This window comes from Podarcis erhardii (assembly GCF_964252035.2).
Source record: "Podarcis erhardii genome assembly, chromosome: 5".
Taxonomy (NCBI): Eukaryota; Metazoa; Chordata; class Lepidosauria; order Squamata; family Lacertidae; genus Podarcis; species Podarcis erhardii.
The window spans coordinates 28,554,721-28,572,931 of record NC_138509.1 but is presented as its reverse complement, the minus strand read 5'-3'; the positions used below and the strand labels follow the sequence as shown (position 1 = coordinate 28,572,931).

General features: G+C 42.6%; 1 long non-coding RNA gene across 2 annotated transcripts in view; it reads right to left on the bottom strand.

Annotated features, from left to right (window-relative positions):
- Positions 1-18,211, bottom strand: part of LOC309342496 — a 578,273-nt gene that overhangs the window by 76,587 nt on the left and 483,475 nt on the right. The window lies entirely within an intron of this gene.

The window sequence follows — 18,211 nt, the reverse complement described above, 5'->3', positions numbered from 1 at the left end:
GTTCTTCCTCACCATACACACCATTACTGATCAGAAATACCTTTTAAAATACGTGTGAAAGTGCTTACTTTGGTTTGCACTCCTTTTTTTATTAAATATTGCTCTAGCATTTAACTGTTATGAGTCTAAATTCTCCAGCATACCTAAGGGGTAAGCTGTTTGAAATTGAGCTTGAAAATCCATACCCCAACCAGGTTGGTGAGTTCATGGCCATAGAGAGCTTAAACCCATTATTCATATTCAACATCCAACATATTAGCAGCAATGGCCAAAGTTGACATCACATCAAGAGTTCATGTTGTCCGCTGTTTGTCTTTAAAACTTTAAGAACAATGCAGTATCATGGCCCTATTTGCGCATTCAAGCCACAACTGGCTTGTTTGTGGGGTAAAATATGCAGCGTATAGGTGGAGAACCTGTGGCATTCCCATGATCCCTGATCATTTGCCACATTGGCTTGTGCTGATGGTAGCTGGAATCCAGTAACATCTGAAGGGCCATAGATTCCCCATGCCTGGTATAGGAGATCCCTGCATTGACGCCTTTGTGCAATTGGGAACCCTGACAACACAGGATTCCCAGTCCCACAGAGGCAACTGTGTTCAGCTGAATATGGTTGGAGCCCCCTTCAGACCTTTGCACTCAGTGCATGAAGGTGTCCTCTTGGAATTGGATTTTGCAGGCAGGGTTTCTGCACACAATGCCACAGCAATCTTCACATATTCACTTTGAATGCCTGAAGAGAGCTTATGTCTGCATCAGATTCATTTTCTTAACCCAGTAGCACACATCTCTGTTGCAACTGTTATTTAGCTCAGCCGAACCTGAACTAACTGCACAGCGAACTGGGTGAATAAATGTGTGTCTCTAAATTGACTGGGTCTGCTATTAGTTGTTCATGAATTCTTCTCCTATGGGAGTTTATAGAATGTGCAGAGACCAAAAATGTCATACTTAGAAAAATCTTTGAGCATACAAGTTTAAATTTGCCTCTCGTGATAATTGTTATATGGTATTGGGGAAAACTGAAATATGTTAAGGGCTCACTGAATGAATTATTAAATCTACTTGAACTTTCAAATTATTGACTATCATGAGAGAATGGATTCATATAATGGAATTGGCTGTAATGAAATTCATAATATAAGCAATTAGAATGGATAAAAAATTGATTCTTTCTTCTAACATGTATTCTCCTTTGACATCACTTTCACTATTTTTGATATCTTCAATGGGATCACTAAATGTTCTGTTCAAGATGTGACTGGCATCAGTGAAAAGGAAACAAAAGCAATCAATTTTCTGATAGAGACTGCAGTGCAGAAGGCGGGGAAACTCAAGCTTTTCTAGAAAAATATACATTACTTATGAGTTTCACAAGGATGGAGCCAGACTTTGCTTCCTGCAGATAGAAAGGAACATGATATAGCAGAGGAATTCTTCTGTCAAAATGCTGAAGGGGGTGGTTTTCATGATTTACCCACTCGCTGCAGCTCCCTATACCTCCCATCTGTTCTGGGAGGTCGGGGGACCCTCCAAAATAGTATGAAATAGTATGAAGTATGACATAGTATGAAGTATAAAAGGTGGCACTGGGAGCTTCAGGGAGGAGGTGATATTCCCTCCCTTTCTGTCAGTGGGGGTGCCCATGTGGAATTCTGCCCATATGATATAGACAATAGCAGGTCCAACTCTTCTGGGGACACAGAAAGGGCTGAACTCCTTAATGACTTCTTTGCCTCAGTCTTCTCCGATAAAGAAAACAATGCCCAACCTGAAGAATTTGGAGCAAATGATTCAGCAGAGGAAACACAGCCCAGAATAACTAAGGAGATAGTACAAGAATACTTGGCTAGTTTAGAGGTATTCAAGTCTCCAGGGCCAGATGAACTGCATCCAAGAGTATTAAAAGAACTGGCAGATGTGATCTCAGAACCACTGGCAGTCATCTTTGAGAATTCCTGGAGAACAGGAGAAGTCCCGGCAGCCTCGAGGAGGGCAAATGTTGTCCCTATTTTCAAAAAGGGGGAAAGAGAGGACCCAAATAATTACCGCCCAGTCAGTCTGACATCAATACCAGGGAAGATTCTGGAGCAGATCATTAAGCAAACAGTCTGTGAGCACCTAGAAAGGAATGCTGTGATCACCAATAGTCAGCATGGATTTCTGAAAAATAAGTCATGTCAGACTAACCTGATCTCATTTTTTGACAGAATTACAACCCTGGTAGATGAAGGGAACGCAGTGGATGTAGCCTACCTTGATTTCAGCAAGGCATTTGACAAGGTGCCCCATGATATTCTTGTAAAGAAGCTGGTAAAATGCGGACTTGACTATGCTACCACTCAGTGGATTTGTAACTGGCTGACTGACCAAACCCAAAGGGTGCTCATCAATGGTTCCTCTTCATCCTGGAGAAGAGTGACTAGTGGGGTGCCACAGGGTTCTGTCTTGGGCCCGGTCTTATTCAACATCTTTATCAACGACTTGGATGATGGACTCAAGGGCATCCTGATCAAATTTGCAGATGACACCAAACTGGGAGGGGTGGCTAACACCCCAGAGGACAGGATCACACTTCAAAACGACCTTGACAGATTAGAGATCTGGGCCAAAACAAACAAGATGAATTTTAACAGGGAGAAATGTAAAGCATTGCACTTGGGCAAAAAAAATGAGAGGCACAAATACAAGATGGGTGACACCTGGCTTGAGAGCAGTACATGTGAAAAGGATCTAGGAGTCTTGGTTGACCACAAACTTGACATGAGCCAACAGTGTGATGCGGCAGCTAAAAAAGCCGATGCAATTCTGGGCTGCATCAATAGGAGTATAGCATCTAGATCAAGGGAAGTAATAGTGCCACTGGTATTCTGCTCTGGTCAGACCTCACCTGGAGTACTGTGTCCAGTTCTGGGCACCACAGTTCAAGGAGGACACGGACAAACTGGAACGTGTCCAGAGGAGGGCAACCAAAATGGTCAAAGGCCTGGAAACAATGCCTTATGAGGAACGGCTAAGGGAGCTGGGCATGTTTAGCCTGGAGAAGAGGAGGTTAAGGGGTGATATGATAGCCATGTTCAAATATATAAAAGGATGTCACATAGAGGAGGGAGAAAGGTTGTTTTCTGCTGCTCCAGTGAAGCGGACACGGAGCAATGGATCCAAACTACAAGAAAGAAGATTCCACCTAAACATAGGAAGAACTTCCTGACAGTAAGAGCTGTTTGACAGTGGAATTTGCTGCCAAGGAGTGTGGTGGAGTCTCCTTCTTTGGAGGTCTTTAAGCAGAGGCTTGACAACCATATGTCAGGAGTGCTCTGATGGTGTTTCCTGCTTGGCAGGGGGTTGGACTCGATGGCCCTTGTGGTCTCTTCCAACTCTATGATTCTATGAACTCTAGATTGATTGACTTGATTGATTGATTGATTGATTGCCTGTCATTTCCTCTATGGAGCTTAGTGTGTTGGGCATTGAGAGTACCCATTTTTTGGCTAGTCTACAAGTAACAGCCCCACAGTTGCTCACTGAGTCTCACACTAAGCAGAGACTGAAACCTGGGCCTTCCTGGTTGAAACTCCTAACACATACCAACACCACCTCACAGATGTGTTATTCACAAAAGAGCAGAGTGTATGTCTGAGCTATAGAATACCGTATTTTTCGCCGTATAGGAAGCACTGTCCCATAAGGCGCACCTAGTTTTTTTTTGGGGGGGGAATAAAGGGGAAAAAAATATTTTCCCCGCAGGCGCGGGGCTGGGGCGGGGGAAGCCCGAGCTTCCCCCGACCCTAGCCCCCAGAACAGGCAACTCTCCGCAAGCCGTGGGAGCCCGGTGCTGGGCTCCCGCGCCTTGCGGAGAGCTGCGCGAAGCCTGGGCGCGCTGAGCTCATCGCGCCCAGCCTTCGGCATGCAGGCAACTCTCCGCAAGCCGCAGGAGCCCGGCACGGGCTCCCACGGCTTACGGAGATCTGCCCGAAGTCTGGAGAGCGAGAGTGGTTGGTGCGCACCGACCCCTCTCGCTCTCCAGGCTTCAGCAAAAGCCTGCATTCGCCCCATAGGACGCATACACATTTCCCCTTCATTTTTGGAGGGGGGAAAGTGCGTCCTATGGGGTGAAAAATACGGTATATTGAAAGACCAAGGTGACTTCAAACTGATTGTGTTACACATCTAATAGTAAATAAAAGCTACTTTAGCCATCAAAATGTCTTGAGCCAGCACCAGTATGGACAAATTGAACTGTATGCACCATAACTGCTACATATAAATTAGAGTCGGCAGTGGCAAACACCAGGAGCAGCTTGCTTCGTGAAGCATAGCTACAGCAATGCCCCCCCATCAGTATCACTGCCGCATACTAGGAAAGGGGGACAAGGCTGGGGCTGCACACAGACTGCCATATAAGCTATGTTAGCGCACCTGCACACCCCAACCACACCACTGTCTCACCCCTCACTTTAAGTGACAGTGATGCTGCGGCTGGGAGGCTATTGCCACGGTTCCCCACCCCCCACTCCAAGCAGATGGACCGCTCCTTGCAAATACTGTGTAATATGAAGTGCAGATACATGTTGGAGTAAGAAAGCACAAGAGAACCTAGCCAGCTGCAACCCCCAGCTGAACAGGTTCGCCCACCTGCTTATAATAAGGATGGACAGATCAGCCTATTTTTGGCCCATGACCAGGACTTCCGGGTTAGCGCGAACGGCTAATGGCGGATTCCCTCCGAGCTCCGGAGGGAATCGGCTCTGCTGAGGACGGGTCTTGCCGTGCCGGCGACACGGGGACCCTCAGAAACCGCAGGCGCGGAAGCCTGCGGACTTGGTGACTCGGTGGGCACCTTAAGCGCCCTCCCCGACCCACGAAGAGCCTTTTTAAAGGCTGCGGAGAGGGTACGGAGAGTGGCGTGGTGCTGAGAGTAGACCGCTACCTCAGTAGAGCGAAGCCGCAAGCCATGGCCGGAGAGCGCTGACTTTCTTCCCAAAATTTGGACTGGATAACAAAGGACCCGTGAGTAGTGGAATTTGGACTTTAAAAATTTTATCCTGTGAATTCGGCACGATCGGGGGATGTGTTAAAGGGAAGTCCGCACCCCCTCTACTTATAGACGTTTCAAAGCAAGGAACGGAGAATTAAGGCGGAATGAATACTGTTTTGAAGATTTAAAAGTTTCTCACAAATTTGATAGAACAAGATTTTTGTGCTGGAGAGAAAGGGAATTTGGAACTTTGTGTGTATCCCCCCCAAAAAACCCGGGAGTGTTCTATTTGGGTCCCGGAGGAAGAAGTAAAAGGAGTTTGACAGCTGTCAAAGAAGCTGTCAAACGGGCGGACAAAGTAAAGAATATTGCTATTTAATAACTCTTGGAATTAAAGCTGATACATTTGGACTGAGGCGATTGGAAACAAAGTATTGATAATAACAAAGTAACAGATTATTGGAAAAGGACTACTAAATAACTGAAAGCCCCCTAGGGGGAATTAGTGACATTACAATGGCTGCAGAGGGAAAATTACTGGCGGAGATAGAAAAAATGTTCTTTCTCGTGGGAATCCTGCAGGAGCAGAGTATGGCTCTGAGTAAAGTTTTTATGACCTTGAATCCTGAAACAAACAACTCTGCTGAATGCACAAAGGAGATGTATGATAAAAATTCTGCAGCTGAGCAGGAAGAGATGCCTTTGGAATTGACAGAGAAAAAAGAAGGAGTTCAGACACTACAAGTGGAAAATATCAACCAGGAATCTGCAGCGTTAGAGTATGAGCAAGAAGACCTTTGGATTACAGACCTGCGAAAGATGAGAAAGAAGAAGAGAGAAGCCCCTGGAGTACTTGGAATATTAAAACTAGAAAGAACAAAGCAATATGATTGGGACTTTTCTCTTGAGTATGGAAAACTAGATGGCCTTTCGCAGCAAATACTCTTCAACATTCTGAATGAAAGAAAATATGATCTGACTCTGACTGAACTCCTTCGGGGTCTTAGGACCATCAAAGAGGACTACCAATATAGCTGGCAGAGAGGGACTGACAGAGAATCAGACGCCTCGGACGTGAGGAATCCGGGCTAGAAATATTTTTTGTTTGTTTTCTGGACATTTGTCTAGGAAGGGACAGAAACCGGGGCAGGGGGGGAGAGAATAGAATTATAAAATGTTATGTTTTGTTTTACTTGGTCAATGTGACCTATAATTAATATAATAAAGGGAAAATTTGTGAAGGGGAAGTTAGATCGACCTTAAAAAAAAAAGAAATTAATGATTATAAGAGAATTGGATAGTTGAATATAGATAAACAAAAGAATTTAATTTTTAAAAGCAATGTGAATATCTTTAAGAGGTTAGGTAAGAACTTGCTGAATTAATTTTGGAATTGGGATGTAAGAGGAGGGGGTGGGGGGAAGTCAATGAAAGTGGGTAAAGAAACTTAGGGTATGTAATTGTATTTGTGTGTTTGTTTGTCTTTGTCTTTGTGTGTGTGTCTGTTGTTATAAAATGTAAAAACCCAATAAAAATTACTTTAAAAAAAAACTATTTTTGGCCCATGACGCTTGTCTCATCCCAGTTCCACATTCATCTGCTCCTGCCATCATTAAATCATCATTTATTTATTTATTTGGGTGAGTGAAAGATGGGATCTTTTTGTTGTTGTTAAGGCAGTCCTTGGAGAACTGCACTGCAAAATTTGGAGAGGTGCAAAATCTGAAGGATAGCCATGTTCCGATCTGCAAATTAGTCTGGGAGGTACAGTTCAGATCTGTTAGCTCCAGAACATGCACAGACTGAATAGTTTAAAAACAAATTTCAAAATAACTTATCTCCGCACCTTATACAAACACCAGTGTGCAAATGACAAATAGATTTGTTATGTAAGGGTCACAAGGAATCTGAATATAGACATATCATACTAGACTAAACACATCTAAGACTAAAGCCCTCTTCAAACATCTAAGACTAAAGCCCTCTTCAGTAATAACAACAACAACAACAACAACAACCCCGCCCATCTGTCTGGGTTTCCCCAGCCACTCTGGGTGGCTCCCAACAGATTAAAAACAGAATAAAACATCAGACATTAAAAACTTCCCTAAACAGGGCTGCCTTCAGATGTCAGTAAACATGTGACGGGAACCATGAGGAAGAGTGTCTACAGCCCTGTTACTATTCCAATTGCCCTCGATGAATTGAAAGGCAATAATCTGAAGCAAAGAGCATCCTGTAACCATTGAGACTTCTTGTACATCTTAGAACTCCAGGAAAATCGATTGAAAAATAGTGGAGACTTCCTGCAAATAGTCACCCTCCACAAAGAACAGCGATGGAGGCAGAATTAAATGCTTGTCCCTACCCTGCCTTATCAGTTGCTTGTTAACTATGCTGCTCCAAAGGATTAATACTGAGGTGTTAATATAAGGAAGAATTGGCCCTGCAATTTAGCCTGAAGTGAAATTGGATGGGGAACACTTTGGGATGGAAACACTCTGAAAAGATTTCAGAAACAAGAGGGGTCCCCACTCCATCCCAGAAACAGTTTTAAAAGCAACATTTTTACAGCTTTAAATGGGCTTATAAAAATCATGAATGGTGTGAAGAAAATGGGACAGAGATAAATGTGTCTTCCTCTCTTATAAGACTAGAACTTGGCGTCACTCAATGAAATTGTTTGGCAGTACACCCAAGAGAAATTTCAGTTCAAGCAGGGTCCAAATCAAAACTGGAAATTCCTCCTCTGGCCAAATGTTCAAGAAATTTTGACAATAGCCAAAAGACACCTGGAAAGGTCAAGCAATATTTCAGGGAGGAGAGAGTGAGGTCATGAGACACCCTTATTAAAGGTGTCAGGAAATAATATTTTTGTATTTTCTTATAATAAAATGTATAGGCAGTTCTGACTTGAAAATCAAGGGAAGTGCACCTGCTTTATTTCAAAGCAATGAATTTCATACATAAGGCAAAAATAGATTTTGGTTCACTCATGACTTCAGAAAGTGCCAATTTGATAAGATTCCCCTTTCAATGTGAACTGAACTGAATTTCTTGCCCATCTCTAGCTGAGTATGAGTAGTGGAGAGAAACCAAAACTACAAGCGTCAGTTCAGATGACACGCGGAGCCAAATCTTGGGTTAGTATGGCAGAGCTTGGCAGCAAAAGAGGGCAGGGAGGGGGGCTAAGTGGCTGTGAGCTCCTCTCTGGAAGGCCTCATGCTTGTGTCATCTCAGCAAGCCAAGGTTTGGCTTAGTAGGTTATCTGAATCATCGTTTCCAAATTACAATCTACTGACTATATTTACAGTTTGACTGCTGGGAGGAGTGCAGAGAGAAGATACATCATGATGCCGCTGTACCATGGTGCAGCAGCACATCCGAACGCCTCCATTTGCCCCAGCTGGAACAAAACATGTCTCTCCCGCATCGGTTACAGCAGGCGCTGTAAACCTTCCAACAGTTTATCTTCACCCCCCAAAGGCACACTCCTCCATTGTCTCCCAAGACAGAGAAATGCCAACAACAACAGTAACAGTACCTGCTTGCTTTTCTAGGTTATACTCCTATATCCTTTTACATAGAAGCTTCCCTGAAATTAGAGGGACTTACTCTTCCAACTCTATGATTCTATGATTCTACTTCAGAGTGGACATGCACAGGATTGCATTGTAAGGCTTTAATCCTATATCCATCTACTTGGAAGTAACCCTGTTACATTCAGTTGTGTTTCTGATATAAGACTGATCCGTTATAATCTATCAACATCAGGAATAACAAATTATCTCAGATATACATGTGATTTGATTGAGCTCAAATATCCCTCGCTGCATACAGACAGAAACAGTTATCTCCTCTGTGTTTCCTGTATTTTCTTGTAATATGTAGTTCTGCCCTATGGAAATGCCAGGCGACCATTCAGACAATCAAAGAGCCATAATGTAATGAGCCAAGAATTTTTAAGACACTAAGCCTGGAGCTACTTCATTTTATAATATATAAACAAATGTCTCAAAGTCAACTTTTCAGTTAACATGTAATCACACTTCTAAATGTGTGTCTTTATGCATATTACAGCTAATTCATGCAAACTGAAAATTAATTAGGTTTTAATAGTACATCAGCCAAACATCTTATAATTATATCTATAAAGCCATTAGATGGGCAGAAAGAACAGTTAAAAGGGCAGAACAAGCTGGCCAGATATCAGCGCTGAATAGTAAGCAAACCACAATAATCAAAGCTGTAGCTTTTACAGATTTAAAAAGGACCCTTTTACAACTTGGAAGGGGACTTGATAAGAGATTTACAAAATTATGAAAGGTAATGAAGAAATCTGACAGATATTTTCTTCTTCTTTTTTCATAATAGAACTTGAGATCCCCCCCTAAAGTGATTTGCAATAAATTCTACACTGACAAATAAAGAGACAATGTAGCCATGTCACCCTCTTGTCACAAGGCTCCAGCAAACAGCCTGATTATTCATCATTCTATCTTGAGTTCATGTCAGTTTTCCATGTGTTTAATCATAACTCCATTCAGACCCATTTTTACAATGTTCTGTGGGGTTTTTTTTTTAAGCAGATGGAAATTTGTATTTAAATATTTGAGCACAAAACACTTATTTAAACACTTATTTTATCTCAATGTACTCATTTCTAAATGTACTTTACCCTTAAATTCCTCTCCCCCCCCCCTTCTTCTACATTTTAATACATTTTTTCAAGGCAATAGCTGTATTTCAAAATCTGGAGAAGTGCGAAATCCAAAGGATAATTGTCTTCCAATATCTGTATTAGTTCAGGAGGTGCAAATTGAGTCACTTAAAATGTAGACCAAACAAAATTAAGGGCTGTAGTGCTGTGATAAAGTACACATTTTGCATGAAGAGGTTCCCAGTTTCAGTTTATGGTATCTCAAGGTAGTGCTGCCTGAAATTCTATAGAGAGCTGCTGCCAGTCAATGTAGACAATACAGTGCTAGATGAACCAGCAGGTATAAAACAACTTCTTAAGTCCTCCTATAGCGTGACTGGAAGCTCCCCATCTAAAGCAAATGAAGGTGGCAGCATGACCACGGAAAGAAGGAACTCAAAAGGCACACCATTCCTGGGAGTAGAGCCCTTTGAAAACAGTAGGGCATACCTCAGAATGACCATGCCAGGCTAATTGCTTAATAACACCATTTATATTAAGCTAAGGTTAAGTGGCAAAATTATGGTAAAATCCTGGACTGCCTGGTGCGTATATATGTCTGAATGCTTCCCTATGTGGGGAAAAAAGCTCATTCATCTACCAGGTGAATATCAGTAAGAAAGCGAGGTTGGCCCCCTCTCCTGACATGTTAATTTACTATGGACCTGTGGCACAACTCAGTCAGTAGAACAAGAGACTCTTTACTCTCAGGGTTGTGGGTTCCAATCCCATGTTGGGGGAAAATATTCCTGCATTGCAGGCAGCTGAACTAGTTGACCCTCGTGGTCCCTTCCAAGTCTAAAACTCAATGAATCTATGCAAAATAAATTTATCAAGGAGGGGTGGGGATAAACACATAGCCCTCTGCAGCCTAAAGTGGTATGGTATAGGAAAAGAGCCTACAGTGGTGGGATATAGGAACAGATTTTGGATCTGCAGTTTCTGCTGCGAGTCTACTTTTCAATAACATTCAATTATATATACCTGTTCACACCTCTTGATTTCATTTCCTGTATTGCAGGAGAAAAGTGCTGAACTAAGTTTTGTTTTCTGCCCCACTTAAAGCTCAGAAGGTCAAAATCATTTATTGAAAGCATTCCCACATCTGAGTTAGACTATCTACAGGTTCTCATTAACACAACTAAAATATAAATCTCACTGTGTCTTGACACCTCATTGCAAAAATGCAAATAGAAGCAAGGGATCTCAGTCCTATTTAAGAGAAGCTTCAGTGTAGCTAAGGGAAAAACACTTGGCCACTGTCTTGAACACAAGGAAGGATCTAGACCAGTGTTTCCCAACCTTGTGCCCCCAGCTGTTTTTGGACTACAATTCCCATCATCCCTTGCCACTGGTCTTGCTAGTCAGGGATGATGGGAGTTGTAGTTCAAAAACAGCTGGAGGCACAAGGTTGGGAAACACTGATCTAGACAAAAACTGTAATCCTATCCTCACTTATGTGCAAGTAAGCTCTATTGACCTCAATGAAATTCACTTCTGGACTGGATTGTGCTGATTAAGTTAGTCATGCCTTATTTAGTTCCACTGAAATCAAGGAGACAACTAAGTCATGTCTAACTTAAACTTCATTGATTTCAATGAGGCCAAAGCATGACTTAGTCTGGATCCAGCCCTATGTCTTTGTTCAGACCATTCCTTTTGCTGTACCAGCTATTTAGGGATAGTACTTAATATTTTCTTTGCTAGGTGTATGTCAGCACAGTCTTGCGTGAATATTAGGGACACATTGACTTTTCCACAGAAAAGAGGAAAAAGCTTAATTTTCTGCTTCAGGAAACTGAATTCTTGGGGTAAAAGGCCATCAAATACCAACCTCCTGGGCATATAAGAGAAACCAAACATATGTAGCAAGCTTTGATAACTAGCCTCTTTGTGGTGCAAGACAAAGACAATGGGAAGTCATTGAGAGCGAAACAAATATTGTAATTTTTTTGATTAAGTTTCCAACATATTATTTAAGCAAAGTCATTATTTTTTTGGACAGTTTTGAAAAACAAGAAGGAAGTGACTGCTCAATCAGGCATCTTTAAATTATCAACAGTGACGGAAGTCATAGATTCATAGTTGGAACGTGACCCAAAGGTCATCTAGTCCAACAACTCTTGTTGCTGCAGGAAGCCCACTATAGCAGGGGTGGTGGACTGTTATCTCGTGAGCCAAGGGAACCCCATAGTGTGCATGCTCCAAAGCATAAGGCAAGGAATGTGCCCCCCACCAAAAAAATTAAGTCTCCTCAGGCTGTTGCAATGTTGCCTGTACTCTGTGCTTATAATTGTACCGTATTTTTAGAAAGTTGTTTCAGAATGTATGAAGCAGTGAGACTCCACCACTTCTTTTGGGAGACATTTTCAATGCTCTGAAAAGATTCTGTTTCAGTTCATCAATCCTCAGACTGTCACTAAGAGCAATGGAGCAGGAAAGCAAGAAATCTTCCTTCTTTATCCAGGAATGATATAGAGAAAGACAGTTACCTCTCTGAAATTTGATAGGGCCAAGGATGTGAGAACACCCACTCCTCTTACAAGTTGCAGGAGTCTTATCAAAATGTGATTTGTTTCCCACAAAATTCCTTGGATATTCCCTGTGGGGCCTCCAAATTTAACATGAAAATGTGCTTTAAGCAAACTTCATGACAGCTCTTTTTGCTATTACTCTTGTAACGGGGCAGATAGCTGTCATGAAAGGCATAGGAGAGAGGGGGCCAAGGCATGACAGCCTTGTGACCCACTGGCTTGCAAGCCTTTAAATCGGAATGCAGTGGATATCACAAAAAAAAAGCAAACCACTAAATGGATTCATGACTCATGTTTCCACTTTTCACAAATTTATGTTCCAAGTAGAACTCATACAAAAATGATGGCCAGTATAACTCACTCACTCAGCTGCTTATTATCACTGGCTGTAACATCCAAAGTTGTTCTCAGTCCTTTTTAGATATCATAGCCTTTGAATATGTGAGCATAAAGGTACACCTTGCCAGTTCCACACTTCCTTTAACTACTATGTACTTGGGAGACTCCTGGCATTTCATTTGTCTAGGAAAAAGGGCCTTCATTAAATTTGTCAGTAGATGGCATTTGGGTTAACGAATTATGAGTGCATAGGTTCAGGGATCACTTCTTCAGAAATCTTTTCATGTCTCAAATTAACTTTTTAAATGTTAAAACATTCATTTCAGATCAAGCTCCCCCCCCCCCCCCCGGCCGCCTTGAACAGCAAGTGCCGCAACTATTCAAGACAACACACCAAGGCCTTGTTACAATGAATGAAGTTCAAGAATAGAGCACAGGTAGGAAACTCAGGCCCAGGAGCCAAATGTGGCCCTCCAGCTATCTCAGTTTGGCCCTCAGGACTTTCCCCAGTTTTGCATCTAGTCCTGCCCACCAGTTGTATACACCCCCATCATGGAATTTACCGTATTTTTTGCTCGATAAAACGCACCTGACCATAACATGCACATAGTTTTTAGAGGTGGAAAACAAGAAAAAAAAATTCTGAATGAAACAGTGGATGTATCATTTTTGTGCTTCATGCTGTGGCCACAGACATGTGATTTGACGTGAGTTTGGGGTAGCCCAATGCAAAAATCCTGAGAATCCATGTGGATCTGTGCTTTCTAACCACGTTTTTGCACCATTGCAGCCCCAGGCAACAGTGGGTGCGTGATTTTTTTGGTGCAGGCTGTAGCCATGGATATGCTATGTGATCTGATGGTGAATTTGGGGTGACCCAATGCAAAGATCCTGAGGATCCATGTTGGTCCGCGCTTTGTAACCACGTTTTAAGTGGGGAGGGAAGGAAAAACATAGAAGGGACAAGGAGCACCAAGAGGGGTGTGCGGAGAAGCAGCTGGCTAAGAATGCAGGAGAGGGGTTTTACCGTAGGGAGGAAAGGAAGGCAAAAGTTCCCCCACCTGCATGTTGCCTGCGAGTCCCTAGACGCAGCAGCAGCAGCACCGGAGCATGGAGAGGAATTAGAAGGAAGGACGCTCTGCTTTCCCCTCTGTTGCCTGAAGGGGAGGGGTTTTCTCTGCTCTTTGTTCCGTTTGAGCAAACACAGTAACGAAACAGAGGGGGTGGGCTGTAAGACCCTGAGGCAGAATGCAGGAAAGCAAAAGCTTTCTCTCTCGGGAGGCTCAAACGCACGTGTGGCTGCCTGCAATCAGTTTACCACACCGAGAATGAAGTTAAACTGGTAAAATAAGGGGGCTGGGTTAAAGCTAAAGGAAAAACCTCAAAGATCCCTCAAGAACAAGGCAGGGGTTCAGGGCTCCCAAAGCCGAGCTGCAGCCTTAGAAGGGAAAAATGGGGCTTTTGGAGGTGGTTTTTACTGCCCCGCTGCTTCCAATTTTTTAAAAGGCAAATTGCAGGAGAAGATGCAGCAGTCAGTCACTCTCTCACTCCCTCCAAGCACCCACGCTAGCAAACAAACACACAGGCAACCACACACTCACAAAGCACACACACTAGCAAACACACAGTTGCGCTGCACACACAATCAAGCGATCAGAGTGGCCAAACCTCCTAGCAAGCACTTCCCTGGCTTCTGCTGACCGCAACGAAGACGACCCTCGAAGAAAATGTGTGATGCACTCGGGCCAGTCGGCTCCAGGGACCACACATTCGCTCAATAACACGCATAGACATTTCCCCTTACTTTTTAGGAGAAAAAAATCTGCGTGTTATAGAGGGAAAAATACGGTAGCCCTTGGAATCAAGAGGGTTATCCAGCCTTTGCAAATAGCATACTGAATTTCCTGGATTGCTGTTCATCCTCCTCCAAATTTCTCTGACCTATGGCTTGGAGCTGTTTATCTTCTTGCTGCTCATCTCCCCTTGGGTACAACACTCTCTATTGGATAAGAGACTATATAATATGTAGTTATTCAAAACCCACCTTTCATTCTGTGTTCAAATACTAGGTTATAATTTTATCTGCGTCTCTGGAAGATTTTAGATCACATAGGAAATATACACCCCAATCCAAACCAAAGTGCAAACAAACTAAAGTGCATGTAGTAATCACTTGACCGAACTGTGGGAGGCAGTGGAAGACAGAAGTGCATGGCGTGCTCTGACCCATGGGGTCACGAAGAGTCGGACACGACTAAACAACAACAACAACAATCACATTAAAATGCAAAGTCTAGAACTCTTTCATTTAATATCCAGGATGTATGTATAGTAGCCACAGATTAGATACAGAATTCCTTCCAATAGTTTTATGTTTTCATAGATAGGGGATGCATAATTAATAGCACTAACCATCATTCGTCATCCACAAGAAACCTCGTAGACTCAAGTTCTATGAAAGAAACAAAGCATCTCTAACAGTGGTTTCTCAGCACTACTTATGTTGTGAGCAAAGTATACGGAGGCGGAAAGGACTAACAGTTCTGCTTCTTTTCTTCTCTGTATAAATGCAGTACTGCTAGCAAGACTTCAAGCTATTCAGTCACCATCTGCAGATTGTCTATTCATTAATCCCCATAACCTTCAGGAGATTCCAGTGAGGCAAATGGAAATACATTCATTTACATCAACCGTCCTCAAGCAGGCTCCGTGAGTTACACATAAATAATGGTTTTTCTCTTCTGAAGATGCGGAAGAGTCTTTTTGACTAGGAATGGGCAAATCTGTCAACTTCAGGTTCTCTCAACATCTTACTTTTCTGATCTTAAATTTAGTACTCCACATTCCCAAATCTGCTTGTGATTATTTTATTTTTTTAAAAGCCCTCATGAAAACCTGCCAGTATTTTGATGTGATTTTTTTCCTAATATACACATCCTAGTATCCAATTTAGCCTAATATACAAATTTTTGAAAAGCAATTACCCCTAAAACAAGGCATTATTGCAAATTATTTTCAGCAATATATGCATTTTTATGGACACTACTTCAGCATATGCATTTTTGGACACATTACTTGACTGGAAATCTGTGCTGCAAAATTTGCAGAAGTGTGGATTTTGAAGGATAACTGCATTTTGGTTCTCATATTGTTTCAGAAAGTGCACATTAGGTAGGTTTCCCTTTTAATGTAAACTGTACTGAATTTCTCCCCCATCCCTATTCCTTACTAGAGCATTCTGAAATCCCAAAGAAGCCATTTAACCAAGGCTGCAAGCTGAATAATGGTTTTGGTTTTTACAGAAGTTCTGCTTGCGAGACAATGCAAACATTGTCGGCAACTACATTTGACAGTACATAGGTAAGTTCAATTAGTTTGCTTGTGTCTGTGACAATGTGAATAATCAGGGTGAGTTAAACGGCACAGCAGCAGTAGCAACAACAACAACAACAACAGAAAAGAGGCAATAATAAAAGAATGAAAGCTGAATGTCACAAAAAGAAACAACTCCCCTTACAGGATGACTGATTGCTGAAGAGGAAGAGTAGGCATGAACTGAAAGCGAAGGACTATTATTGGGGAGTGGGGAGAGGAACAGTTAACTGGATGCATAAATCTCTCTCTCTCACTCCCTCTCCAAGGAGATAATCCTTGTTAGAAACCTATTTTCAAACTGAAGGGAAGTTTCACGTGGGGCATGGCTGGACTCTATCCTAGGTAATGGGGGTGGGGACTTGGTTGGTTTTTTCCAGTGATTGGCAGAGGAATCCAAATGATTGGAATGGTGTTGGTGTGGATTGGGTGGAAGTGACCCACCCCCCGTTGACATCTCCCTATGGAGTGATGCCAGTGCGACTCCACCAGCATGAAGTTTCCCTTTTCAACCACCAAACAGGTGAATGGGTGGAAGTTATCGCGGCAGCAGCCAGTGGGGAGCATTCCCCAGCCTGCCCCATCATTGGTCATAGCCAGCACTCTTGGCAAGACTGTGGATGTGATGGTGGCCTTGCTGCTCTATTAAGTACTTTCACCAGCTCCAAATGGTATGGCCAATGATTAGGGATGGTGGGAGTTGTAGTCCAGCAATATCTGGAGGGCCACAGGGTGGATGGAAGGGTGGAGGGAATCTTTATTTATTAAATGTGACCAATTACACAGAACTGGGAGGCACACCTAACACCTCAAAAGACAGGAATAAAAGGATGCTAGACTAGAAAGCTGCTCTGAAACTTAGCAAAATGAATTTTGATAGGGACAAAGTTCTCCATTTTGCCCCCTCTTCTGTAATCAAGCACACCACTATAGGGTAGGAGATACCTGAACTGAAGGCAGCATATGTGAAAAAGATCTCAGGATTTTGGTCTATCAGAAGCTGAATATGAGTTGGCAACGTGATGTGGCTGGGGAAAAAAGACAGAGGCTGATATGATTTTAGGCCACACTAACATAATTCAAGTTTCCAAATCATGAGAAGCAAAGGGCCCACTTCATTCTGCACTAGTCAGACCTCTTCTGCTGTTCTACGTCGAGTTCTGGGTGCCATACTTTAAGAAGTATCTAGACATAATTAGAACAGGTTTACAAGAGGGCAACCAAGATGGTCAATGGTATGGAAAAAAAAGTCCTAGGAATAAAGGTTGACGAATCTTGGAATGCTTTCGTTTGGAAAATAAGAAGGGGCGGATGGGGGACCATAGTAGCACTCTACAAATATTTGAAGCGCTGTCACACAGCAGAGGACAAAAACTTTTTCTTTGCCCTGGAGGGCAGGTTTAACTTATGGGTTTAACTTACAGCAGGATTGATTTCAGTTGAACATTAAGAGGAATGCTCAACAATGGAACCAATTACTTGGAGGGCTTTTTGTTGCTAAGGTCTTCAAGTGTAAGTTAGACAGCCATCTGTTGGGATGTTCTAGCTCTGGATTTCATGTACTGAGCAAGGGATTGGATCAGCTTTATGGTTTTACAACTCTTGATCATCCAGCTCTTATGATTTTGTGAAAGCTACATACTTGGGGATCCTTTACACAAAAAGTTACCAGTGACACAATGAAATAGACACATATGCACACACTATATGCAACAAACTGAATATAGAATTCACACAGTTCCCTACACTGTAATGATTTCCATCCGGAATTGGGGCAATTATTCAAAGCAGGGGTGCTCAAAAATATAAGCATCCCTTGCTTTAATTAGAGGGGGCCAAATTCCATGAAACTTGGTCTTCCCTGATTTGAATTTTCTGTCTCTGGTGCTTTTAGAAATCCATCTGTTAGGGTTGTGGAGGGGGAGGGTTAAACCACACATTGGTTATTTTCTCTTTTCTCTCTTCTACCCTCCAATGGCTGTTTAAAATTCACAGCCATTCAATACATTTGAGAATGTATTATCGGTTCTTCAAAAGTTTCCTATGTATACCTTTGGCTATCACTCCTAGTTCCTCTATAACCTGTATGTGCGTTCCCCTACTCTTGTGATGACTTCTATAGCTAGGATTTTGATCAGCTTCTTCTCCTTCACACCATGGAGACACAATGTCACAGGGAGAAAAAACAGCTTATAAGGCTTTCAGAAGGCACAAGAAAAAGCAGCCCTTGTAGGCCAGTAGAGCGACAGGTGTGTTTGCTTTCATGTACTGCCTCTGCTTGACATT